At 40.4% G+C, this 12,488-nt stretch overlaps 1 long non-coding RNA gene across 2 annotated transcripts in view; it reads left to right on the top strand.

The window, feature by feature from the left end:
- Positions 1-3,923, top strand: part of LOC116273139 — a 43,092-nt gene extending 39,169 nt beyond the window's left edge. The window contains exons 6-7 of one of the 2 annotated variants that reach the window (XR_004181609.1): positions 3,072-3,156; positions 3,884-3,923. This is a non-coding gene — a long non-coding RNA (uncharacterized LOC116273139). Of the gene's footprint in view, positions 1-3,071; positions 3,769-3,883 lie in introns of those variants that run through there. The other variant, XR_004181608.1, reaches the window with a different exon arrangement.
- Positions 3,924-12,488: the final 8,565 nt, after the last annotated feature.

Here is a 12,488-nt window from a genome sequence, read left to right as displayed (position 1 = left end):
CTCTCAGCTCTACCCAGAGGATAAAAGACTTTGGAAACTTTGGGTAGTGACACCCTTGGCCCAGGCAATGGTAGCTTTCAAGAGGTATGTCAGGTATGACAGCTTCATAGATAATAGACATTGATAAACAGGAGAGAAAAAGACACAAGGGCCTCTTTGTGGTGACTATGGCTGCCAGCCTGATTTGTGGATATGTAGTAAGCCTTCTGTAAAGGCCTCAAAACCACTAAGAACAGAAGAAGGGGAAGTAGGGTGGGTGGGATAAGTCATTGTATGTAGGAAACAATAAGCCACTGTCACTGAAGTGTAAATGTCAAAGTGATTATTATTATCCTCCCAGGCTATAAAAGACCCTGATTTTTAAGTTACATATGGGGATAAAGAATGAAGCCAAAGTTGAAACTCCTGTTAATCATTTAACCCCACCGAGGCATGCATGCCTACATCTTGAATATAGCTCTTTTGCACTTGACAATTAGACCAAGTCAAGAAAGGCCACGGGCTATTAATTCCTTTTCCCAACCACCTCCAGGCCTTTTTACCATCCTTGGAAATAAGACTAGGTTTTTTACTTTTTAATTTTTTTCCTTCATTTAGCTTTCGATGGGCCTTGGGGGTTGGGAGACAGAAGAGAGAGAAATGGGATTAAAATGTAGGTCAGCTGGTAAGTTATTTACAAATGGCTGAGAGAATAGAACAAGGACATACTTGGTCAAGTCCTTGGCAAAGGCCTTAAAGGAAGATGTAAAGAAGAACAATCACTTTGTGTGAAAGAGTCACCTCTTTCGGGGTCAAAGCCACTTTCCTGAGTTGCTGAAGCGAATCTTTATTTTTTCCTAAAACTCAACAGACGCATCTTCAGAACCTAATTTGATTTTGATTGATTTTTGAAACTTGAAACACTTCTAAACTAATTTTGAGTATATTACTCTTGTCAACGCTTAAAGATTTTGTCAGGAGGAATTTGCTGAACAGACACAGTAATTTTGTTTCTCATTCTGGCATATCACCCCTAAAGAGGAAGCCCAGGGAGGGAGGCAGCTCCGTTACTACAGCTGCTGCTATTAGAATATACATTGCAATTACTTCGTTGCTATTTTGGGGGCCTTCTCAACCAGTTCATGCCACAACCCATGGGAGCTAGACGTCTGAAATAAGAATCACAGAATTGTAGACTCTTCTTCAGTCAGACCTGGGATATAGAGGAGGGACTTTAGACCCAGAGAGAAGTGATTCATTCAAGGTCATATAGCAATTTAGTGGCAAGCCTGGGACTAGAGGACATCTTCACATTTTTAGTCCACTTGTCTCCCCAGTGTATCAAGAAGCACAGAAGCTAGCTAGGTCAGCCCTGCAGTGGTCATGGACCAAACTGGGATTTATTAAATAAATATACCAGTGACAACGTCAATGGGAGAAGGGGCCCTTAATTGCAGTCGATACACCAATCAATAGGCAGTAAAAGTCACTCTGATGGCCCAGCACAACGCTGCCCCTAGGAAGTGTAGGGGCTGTGTTCAGTGTCTCTCCTTTTGTCTAGCCACAGTCAGCAGATCCATTGGGGGCTGTTGGAAATAACAGTGGCATTACAAGATAATAACCTCTGTTCAAGCCGGCATTATGCCGAGAGGGCTGTCAAAGAGTGCTTTCCTTTTATTACTTTTTGCCACCCAGGGTCTGTGGCATGCAGACAGATGGACAGGTTCATCTAACAAACAAGCAACAGGGACAAACTGCTCTGGCTCAAACCAGCAATCTTCGCTCAAGGCAGGGCCTTGCAAGCAAGGACCTGCGGGTGCCTGGGTAACAACACTGGCACATGCAAAGCAGAGAATTATTCAGTAGGGTAGTAGAATTAGTAAAGGGCTGGCCTATTGTGTGACCAAATGGGCTCAAGGACTTTCATCTGCTACAAAACTACCTTGATACAGTGGGAGTTGGCTACATGTAAAGAGGAAGAACATTAGGAGCAGAGGAAAGACCGGAGATTCGACAGTTCTGTTTTAGCTATTTAAATCTGTTTCCCAACACACAGTGGCCTATAGAATACAAATAGATCAAATTAATATGCATTTATGTATATGCATTTATTCATTAAAACATTCTCAATGCAATTCAATGCATGTAATAAGGTGACTCTAGGTGAAATTGAACACCAAGGTTTTTTTTGTTTGTTTGTTTTTTGTTTTTTAAATCTGGGTAAAGAGAAATTGAAAAAGGAATGGCCGTTGATATTTTAAATAAAAATATAGTTTTAAAAATGTTTTGCATATTTTATTTTTTTAAGTTTTGGTTGATACATAATGATTGTATACATATTTATGAGGTACATGTGGTGGTTTTTAAGAATCAATAATAGGTATTTGGGAACTGTATTGATGTACTGATGTCCAGCTACTATGACTACATCAGCAGGGCTATGGAGCCAATGTATTACTTTTGGGTAGAGGCAAGGCTTTCCCTGTAGGAAGGGGCTATTACCACTTTCTTTCTTTCTTTTTTTTTTTTTTTTTGAGACGGAGTCTCGCTCTGTCGCCCAGGCTGGAGTGCAGTGGCCGGATCTCGGCTCACTGCAAGCTCCGCCTCCCGGGTTTACGCCATTCTCCTGCCTCAGCCTCCCGAGTAGCTGGGACTACAGGCGCCCGCCACCGCGCCCGGCTAGTTTTTTGTATTTTTTAGTAGAGACGGGGTTTCACCATGTTAGCCAGGATGGTGTTGATCTTGTGACCTCGTGATCCGCCCGTCTAGGCCTGCCAAAGTGCTGGGATTACAGACTTGAGCCACTGCGCCCGGCCTATTACCACTTTCAAAGAGTCCTGGGAAGAGAGAGCGGCTGGAACACCAGGACTTAGGGTGACTAGGACTGTAGTGATGGGGGATGGTGTTTCGTTCCCTGGATCTGGGAGTCCAAGCTACAAAGAAGATAGGATTACTTCTTGTGAGTAGCAGGACCTGGCCAAGTGGAAACTCACAGGGAGCAAGTCAGACAGCCAAGATTATAGTCTGGGCCTGAGCTGTAGTTATAAATTAACATTTGCAATTACTTATTTGTATATATTTTATCCCTTTAGATAAATCATTTACATCAGAATAGCCTCCTGTCTGCTACTAAAGAAAATTTTTAAAAGGGTCAGACCTAATTATGGGGATCTCAAGGTAAAGGAGACTGGGAGTTGCAGGACCAGTGCTACTGAGAGCAGAGTGATGGCAGCAGAAGGGTCACCAACAAAGGGCAGCTATGTCCAGTGGAAGAATAACCTCTTGAAGACTTGGCAGCTGTGTGGTGACAGGAGTGACAGGGGTTAAAAAAGGATGGGGGTGGGGGGCTGTGCTCTGCACTCTTTAGGCAACAGCCTAGGGGGGTCTTCAGAATCATCCAGGAGATGTGTTGAGAAAAGTACTTTAAATGAGTGCTTGGATCAGTGTCACTAGTGAGAGACAAAGCTACAAAAATTCATAAAGCTGAAGCCTCGAGGAACTTCCCAGTCTCTCTGGGAAGGCAAGACAAATACAAATGAAAAGATTCCTAAAAAACATAAGCCTGCTAAGCCTCACAGGAATGGAAGAAAACTGTAGGTGGTATAGTAGTTCTGAGAAATGAGAACTGGGGTTGGGTTTATTGCAGATGCTTCCTAAAATATATGGAAAATGATCTCAACCTTGCAATGTAGAATTTAGGTGATGCAGAGATTCCTAGAGTATTGTCCCTGAAAGTGCAACTATAAGCATTGCGGGGGAATTTGTTAGTACTGCAAATTCTTGGGCTCCACCTCATTCCTACTGGATCAGAATTCTGAGGGGTGGGGGTGGGGGCAGCAATCTGTGTTTGTTTGTTTGTTTGTTTGTTTTTGAAACGGAGTTTTGTTTTGCTCGTGTCACCCAGGCTGGAGTGCACTGGCTTGATCTCAGCTCACCTCAACCTCCGCCTCTCGGGTTCAAGCGGTTCTCCTGCCTCAGCCTTCGGAGTAGCTGGGATTACAGGCATGTGCGACCAGGTCCAGCTAATTTTGTAATTTTAGTAGAGACAGGGTTTCTCCATGTTAGTCAGGCTGGTCTTGAGCTCCAAACTCAGGTGACACCCCGCCCTGCCCCACCTCGGCCTCCCAAAGTGCTGGGATTACAGGTGTGAGCCACCCACCAGGCCAGCAATCTGTGTTTTAACAAGTGCCCCCAGGTGATTCTTTTGGCCATTCAAGTTTGAGGATAACTGAAATAGGGAATGTGGTTTAAGGCCAAGTAATAGAAGTTTGGCTAAAGGTGCTTCTGCTAGCTGCTCTGCTGCAACTGAGAAAAGAGACAAGCAACTGAGAATTAGTGATTATCAGTTTAATACTAATAACAGCTCTCTCTCCTATCATCACATGACTCATGACATATTACTGAATTACTGCATTTTGTTGTTGTATTACTTTCAGAACTATTACTAGTACATATTACTTCAGTTTTATAGGTGAAGCAATTAACAATCAAAGAAGTTCTATTCCTTGTCCAAAATTACAAGGATAGTAAGCCGAAGAGGAAATAGAAGCTCCAGACTTCTGACAGCTAATGTGGGGCTCTTTTCCCTACACCTTACTCTCCATCTTCCTTTCCTGTTGATGAGAAGTTTTCAGAAATCTCCCAAACTTCCAGAATTTCCCTAGCAGAGGCTGGCATCTTGCATTCCACATGTGAATATTGATCGTGATTTCTGGGATCCTCTGTTGAAAAGGATTCTGAGGATTTATTTGGAGTCAGTAGAAAAGCATGCTGTAATGGATTGTTAATATCTGCAGTGAGCATCAAATGGCGAAGTGAAAGTATATGTGTAATATATGCAATATAGCCTGCTCACAAAGTATAATCTTGTTCTGGGCTTCACTGCATTCTTTGGCTAGGCCCTGATAAGTACAAACTGTAGAAGAGCAGCATTCAGTTAGGAGGATTAAATCGGGGTGGGTTGATGAAGAGAGGAATGATTATTCTCAAATGCCTTCATGTTATCTCATTAGCCATTGTTGTTCATTCTAATTCCAATTAGGTTTCATGAATTTGTAGAGAAACAATCAAAACAAACAAAAAACACACAACACCCCCCTCCAAAAAAAAATAAATAAAAGAAGGACTAAGCCTCACGCCTCACTCTCTGACATCAGCCAGCCCAAATACATTCCCCTGCCTTACAAACCCATGCCTCTAAAATTCTGGGCACATTATAATAGCACACCTTTTTATTCCAGCTTCATAAAAGGATAGATATAAATGTACAAAGTCTGCCAGTCCTCTTGACTTCCCGCAATACTGTCTTTTTAAGAATGAATGGAAACTTTTCCCATTTTACTGGCTTTTTCCCACTAACCTCCCCTTATAAAACTAAACAAAAAATCACAAAACAAACAAACAAAAACAATGAAAGACATTACATCAACCAGCCAAACACTCCTAAAGCATCAGGTTCATGTGACCATCCTGATTGCTATTATTGTGTGTGAGTCCCTTGCAAACTCAGGCTCCATTTTTAATTATTCCCAATTGTCACTTTGCACTGAACAAACAGACCAAACCTTTGTCCAAATCATGTGTGATAGAGCAATATTTTTATTTCCTATAATGCCAGCAACTCACATTTGCTTTCCCTCTAGCTCTTACTAATTTCCAGGGATTTGGCTGCAATTTGGAAAAGGCCTCTCCCCATGGAGGCCATGGTTTCCAGCCCCTGTTGCCTTCCTGGCACTGCTTTCTAATCGTCCCCCTACCCTTTGCTAATATTATATCTGCAATCATTACTCCATTTTGCCGTGATTTTAATTAGAGGACATGCGGTATCTTTTAATATTCTTCTGCACATTGAGGCTCCTGAGCACTTGTTACCAGCCAATGCCTCACTATAATTTAGAAGCTGTGGCTTCATAAGCAAGTCCTCCAATCTTCTGATATTAAATTTTCAAATTAATCTCTGCTGTATGCATCACTGGTGATTATCTTGGCCTAAATTATGCATCTTTCTTAAAGTTGGGAAACAACGGCTCATCCCATCTGACAATGAATCTATGTTGATACCCTTCTCTCTAAGGAGAAAAAGTTTGTTTTTAACCCTCTATGGGCATAATTAGAGATCTCTTTGACTCCAGTTTTGTTTGCTATCGTCCCACTTGTGGCTACAATAAGAGCAAAACTGATCCTGTGAATGCCGTCTCAGCCCCTCTTGTGGGTTCCCATTGCTTCCAAGAAAAATCCAAGCCCCCATTTATCGTTCAAAAGATAAACTCTTTAAATATCAAGCAAGAGTGATATAACTATATTATTAGAAAAAAAATATGGAGTTAACTGATAATGGCTTGTGGTGTTATTCCTCCAAAGGAAATTTTACAGTACAGTGGGATGTACACAGTCTCTGTAGTTGGAGGGACTCAGATTAATATCCATTATTCAATATTTATTACCTTCCCCATTTCTAGAAAATTGTTTCCCTTTTCTATGCCTCAATTTTTATTGTCAGAACTAACAGGGTTGCTATGGCAGCACATAGTAGGTTCTCAAAAGACAAATTTCCTTTTTCTCTAACTTCTTCCCCTAGGTATTTCTTGTAGGGGTAGTCCTCAAGGCTTACAGGATTGAATCTAAATATGAATAATTGGGCAATGTAAAGAAAAGATTTTGGAGTATTTATAGTCATATATTGGAGGTGGGATTTGGAGGAGCAAATAAGGTAAAATTAGATTATTTATCAAAATCCCCCACATGTAGTTTTGTGGGCTCTTTCAAAAGGGGATGGGATCTGTTCTCTTGGTTTAATTCAGGCGTCATTGTTCCTGGTTTAAAAGTGGACTGCACCATCTAACTATAATCTTTGTCTTCACAATTGTGTCACTGTGCTCACATGAAGCCACTGTCCCATCAAATGAGAGGACAAATAAACTTCCAGTAAGAAAAAAAAAGATAATCTGATACGTTTCAATATCAAAAAGACTATCACCAGACACTCTATAAGATGACAGAACAATCAAACAGCACTGAAGATCTGGATTGATCACATCTCAAGACAATTATAATCTACTCCTAAGCTCAGGCTACAGTACAGCTAAAAGGTGGACTAAGAACACAAACCAAAATAATTCTCTGTCCCTGTGTTTGATGACACTGGAAACAGGCATACTTCCCTCTCTCTGAGCTAAACAACTCTAGGATGATGTATTCTAGCTCTTTCTTTGCTAAGCAATGCTGAGAATAAATAAAAATAATTTAGCTCCTTGCTCTAGGAAATACCTGCTCCTGGAAGATAAGAATGGGGAACTAACTAAACAGCTTATTTATCATGAATAACACCTGACTCATCCAGATTTACTTCAAGACCCTCCGATTGTGACCATCAATCCAAAGCTATCATGGCATAATCTCTGCCCAATCCCAAATAGTTTCTATCTTGTAAGACTCTCCTTTAATTCAGTCAACCCTGACCCCAAAACCATATATATTTCTATTTTGAAACACTACTAAGACTATCTCCTTTCCTGCAGTAAATCTAATAACCTGAGCTTTTCTTGATCAATAGACTTTTCTGGTGATCTTTGGGTAATCGACAGTTGACTCTGTAAAGTACTTTATTACAAGACTAATTGTATTTAACTTTCTTAAAAATCTGTTTTTCTGTTTTTTATCTTTTTATTTATTCCCCCAAGAAATATTTATTGAGTGTCAAGAACTATCCTAGACATAGAGAACCAACTATTTTTGCTTTCATGGAATATACATTCTAGTAAGGAAAGTTTGACTGCAGGTAGGCAGGGCTGGGGTTAATCAGGCTTTGTCAGACATGATAAGTATTTATTCCTGGAGGTTAGTTGCGTCAGGATGTTTTTTTCTTTTGATACTACCACGTCTTAGACTCTAATATGTTTGTATTAATAGCATCTCACATTTGATGTCCAAAGATGATGTCCATATTAGTGTCTACTTTTGTCCCCTCTTCTGTAGCCATATACTCCCGCTTTCTACTTTTACCTTCTTTTATTTTACACAATTTCTTCAACTCCCTGTGTTTGTTCTGTTCCCCTTCCTATGCTTTTTCTAGGACAGGGTCCTCACAGCCAATATTCTACCTTATTTAGCCTATTTGGGACTGAAGGAGTTCTTGCCTCCTTAGGTTAAGTCCCTTGAAGAGAGCCTTTAAAAAGATATAGTCGATGAACTCTTTCTACAGCTTAAGTAGTGTAATGCATTATTGACTCTTTCTAGATATAAGGCCCCCACTACTGCCAGCATTAATGAAGAAACTTTCCCTAGTTCACAGTGTTAACAGGCCTCCAGTCTTACTCAACTTCTTCCTGGAGTGGTTTACTCCCTCCTGAAGCGTGATTGTCTCAATTGTATCTCAAGTTGGGAGATACAGAAACCCAAAGAGAGTGGAGGTTTATCTGTAAAATGATTATGGCAGTTTGGAATTTGTTAAGTGCTCAGGTCATTGGACAATGAGATTTGTGTTTGCTACACCACATCTTGATGTTTTCTATTATAATGTTAAATGCAGAAGTTTAAAACTTTATTTTGAAAGACTAAACCATTATGCGTATCCAATTCTTATTCAGAAGTTTAATATATAAAATAGACAAAAGCAAAGTAGCTCAGCTGAGAGCAGGGGAAGGTCTGAGAGCTGGCATATCAGATGCCTCTTTAGCACTGCTAAGTCCCCAGAATCCACTGAAGGACCTTAGATTGAAACAACACTACTTGACTCAGAGTTAGGACAACATGGTTCTCAACAGAAACTCAAGACCCTTTGTCTTAGTCCGTTCAAGCTGCCATAACAAAATACCATAGACTGGGTGGCTTAAAAACAATAGATATTTATTTCTGGTAGTTCTGGAGACTGGAAGTCCAAGATCAAGGTGCCAGTGTATTTGGTATCTGGTGAGAGCCTACTCTTTGGTTAATTGATGGTGCCTTCCTGTGTCTTCACATGGTAGAAGGAATGAGGGAGCTCTCTCGGGTCTTTTTTATAAGGGCACTAATTTCATTCATGAGGGTTCCACATTCAAAATGCAATCACCTCCCAAAGTTCCCTCCTCCAAATATAATCACTTTGGGGATTAGGATTTTGTGATGGTTAATACTGAGTGTCAACTTGATTGAATTGAAGGATACAAAGTATTGATAGTGGGTATGTCTATGAGGGTGTTGCTAAAGGAGATGAACATTTGAGTAAGTGGGCTGGGAAAGGCAGACCCACCATTAATCTGGGTGAGCACAGTCTAATCAACTGCCAGCTCAGCTAGAATATAAACAGGCAGAAAAATGTGAAAAGAGTGACTGGCCTAGCCTCCCAGCCTACATCTTTCTCCCGTGCTGTAAGCTTCCTGCCCTCAAACATCGAACTCCAGATTCTTCAGTTTTGGAACTCAGACTGGCTCTCCTTGCTTCTCAGCCACTGACGACATATTGTGGGACACGGTGATTGTATGAGTTAATACTGAATAAATTCCCTTTATATATATATTTATTCTATTAGTTTGGTCCCTCTAGAGAACCCTGACTAATACAGGATTTCAACATATAAACTTTAGGACAATGCAAACATTTAGACCATAGCACCCTCCTGCAATAAACACTTAGACATTGTCAACAAAATGGTGCAAATTTTTACAGGCATAGCCCAGCGAGTCATAACAAAAGAGAAATCCGCTAGTGCTATGAGTCAAAATAGAACTATAAATGAGAGTAGAAGTGCATGAGCTAATACTGCCACTGGGGTAAGGGTGGCTCTTAAACTAGGGACTAGGGTGTTTAACACATGTTCAGAAACAGAAGACATGACCTTGGGCTCACCAGCAGTCTACCTGAGAATTGGTTGTAAAATCCATTAAAGCGGTACTTTCTCATGGAAGGAAGGGAGTTTATAAAACCAGCTCTCATCATAAAATGAATTCAAGAAAACATGTCCAACTATGTCTAGTCTCTGGTTGGAAAAAAATCCTCCAAGAATCTGTGAAATTAAAATCATAATCCTGTTTCACTTTTGGGAGTCAGGTTTGAATTTAAATTTCCTTTATGGTTTGTGAAGCCACAAGCTTTTCTATTAACATACAAATGATCCCAGGTCTGTGGTCCCCTTTGGGCACCTGGAAAATTCCAACACAGTTACTCTCTGGAGAGATATACCCTCACCTCAGGCTGCACAGGAAGATGAGCTTACTACCCCAAAGCACAAAACATAAAAGAAAATGATCCACCACAAGTAAGAGGGAACAGATGTAAGAAACAGCTGATAAAGATCTTCTACCATTTCAATTAATGGAACCATATGATATCAACTACAAAATCAGTATTTTTTTTTTAGAAAAAAACAAAGACACAAACATGCATTAAAACCATAAGAAATGACTAAAATACATTGAAATATATCCGGTAGATAAAAATCAAAATTAAAATAGTCATCTGATAAAAAATACAAGCAATGAAATAGCACTTTAGATACAACCAAGGAGGGAATGGGTTGAGTAGGGCCTTGGGTCCCTTATTTGAAAACTATGGGCCAAGCCCTATTCTGCTGTTTCTTTTTCTCCCCTGTACTTGAAACTAGACTGGGCCAAGGAGAACTAGATTAGAACAAGCACCACTTCCTGAATACATCCCTATACGGCTGCTCTAAATCATTCATTTAGCAGAACAGCCTTCAAATTCTTTGATGTTAGAAATCTTCTGTAACTTTTCTGCAGAAACAAATGATCACCTGTTAATTGACTCTGAGATGGTAAAATCTGTCAAATATCAGAAAAGATTTGATCTTCTAGTCTAACATTTCAGACTTTGGAACATAACATCTTGTTTATGGCCTGGTATGTAACTTCTTTTAGGGACAGAGGATGCATTAATACATGGATGGACAAATGCAATGGACAGCAAAATTCCCAGTTTAGGATAGGAATCTAACTCACACAAAAACTGCTAAGTCTATCAACCTACACATTTTCCTGAAAGCTAACAGCCTCCTAAACTGACAGAATAGCAAATACTCCAAATACTCTGCATTATTTCATTTAAACTTAACAGAAATCTTAAGATTTAGAAACCATTTTATTTTTAAAAGTTACAGATAAGAAAAGTGAGGCCTGTAGAAGCTATTTTATCCACACATAAGCAGATCTCAGTTTTTTGTTTGTTTTTTTGAGATAGTGTCTTGCTCTGTCGCTCAGGCTGGAGTGCAGTGGTGTGATCCCGGCTCACTGCAACCTTCATCTCCCGGGTTCAAGCAATTCTCCTACCTCAGCCTCCTGAGTAGCTGAGATTACAGGTGCCCACCACCACACCCGGCTAATTTTTGTATTTTTAGTAGAGACGGGATTTCACTATATTGTCCAGGCTGGTCTCAAAGTCCTGACCTTGTGATCTGCCTGCCTCCGCCTCCCAAAGATCAGTTTTTAACATCAAAGCTCATGGACTCTATCTCTATACTCCACGATATTCCTTTCCTTGAATTCTGAATCATAATTAACCAAGTTTAACATTGCAATCCTGAGCACCCAGGCTGGAGTTATAAGACCACATGTCAAATGCATTTGAATGTTTTGTTTCTTTGTTTTGTTTTATTTTTTTCCCTAATCTAGCAGTAAAGAAACTAACAGCGAAATTCAAATCTACCACCCCCTGCTAGGGTCAGCTGTTCTGTGAAAACATGGCTGCTGAAAACTCTCACTTCAAATTTCACCCAAGGTTCAGGGTATGGCAAAAATGTGTCTCTCCTCAGGCTTCTCTGGGGCCTCTTCAGCTACACAGAGCGGTGGCTATGTGTGAGGACATTAAGAGTTCATCACTGAGAAAGAGACAGTGGGACAAGAGGGACACAAAGGTCATAGAAAGCAACTCCCGTGTTAGGGTAGGTGTAAAAGTAAATGGCAGAAGGCTGGACATGGTGGCTCACACCTCTTATCCCAGCACTTTGGGACGTCAAGGCAGGTGAATCACTGGAGGTCAAGAGTTTAAACCCTGCCTGGCCAACATGGTGAAACCCCAACTCTATTACAAATACAAAAATTAACTGGGCATGGTGGTGGGCACCTGTAGACCCAGCTACTTGGGAAGCTGAGGCAGGAGAATCACTTGAACTTAGGAGGCAGAGGTTGCAGTGAGCCGAGATCATGTCACCGCACTCCAGCCTGGGCGACAGATCGAGAGTCCATCTCAAAAAAAAAAAAAAAAAGGCAGAAAGGAAACAGGAAATATCCTGTCACATGGACATGGGTGGAAAGGACGCGGGTGTAGAAAGGGCTCCACTGAAGGGGCAATAATAAAAACTAACTTTAAGAAGTACTTAAAAATCTGTCTCTCTATAGCAAAGCTTTTTCCAGGTCTCTATTCTCATTCTAACATTTTTCTAGGACCAATGGAAGGAAGAACAAAATTATCCATGTATTAATATTTATAACTCTCTAGGCTTCCAGGTGTTTTTGTTGTTTTTGGGTTTTTATTATTATTATCAATCTAACCTCGAAAATCACTACATATTATTTTAGCTA

This window comes from Papio anubis, unplaced genomic scaffold (genome assembly GCF_008728515.1).
Source record: "Papio anubis isolate 15944 unplaced genomic scaffold, Panubis1.0 scaffold389, whole genome shotgun sequence".
NCBI lineage: Eukaryota > Metazoa > Chordata > Mammalia > Primates > Cercopithecidae > Papio > Papio anubis.
Note: the sequence above shows the minus strand (reverse complement) of the source record. Positions and strands in the feature narration are given on the sequence as shown.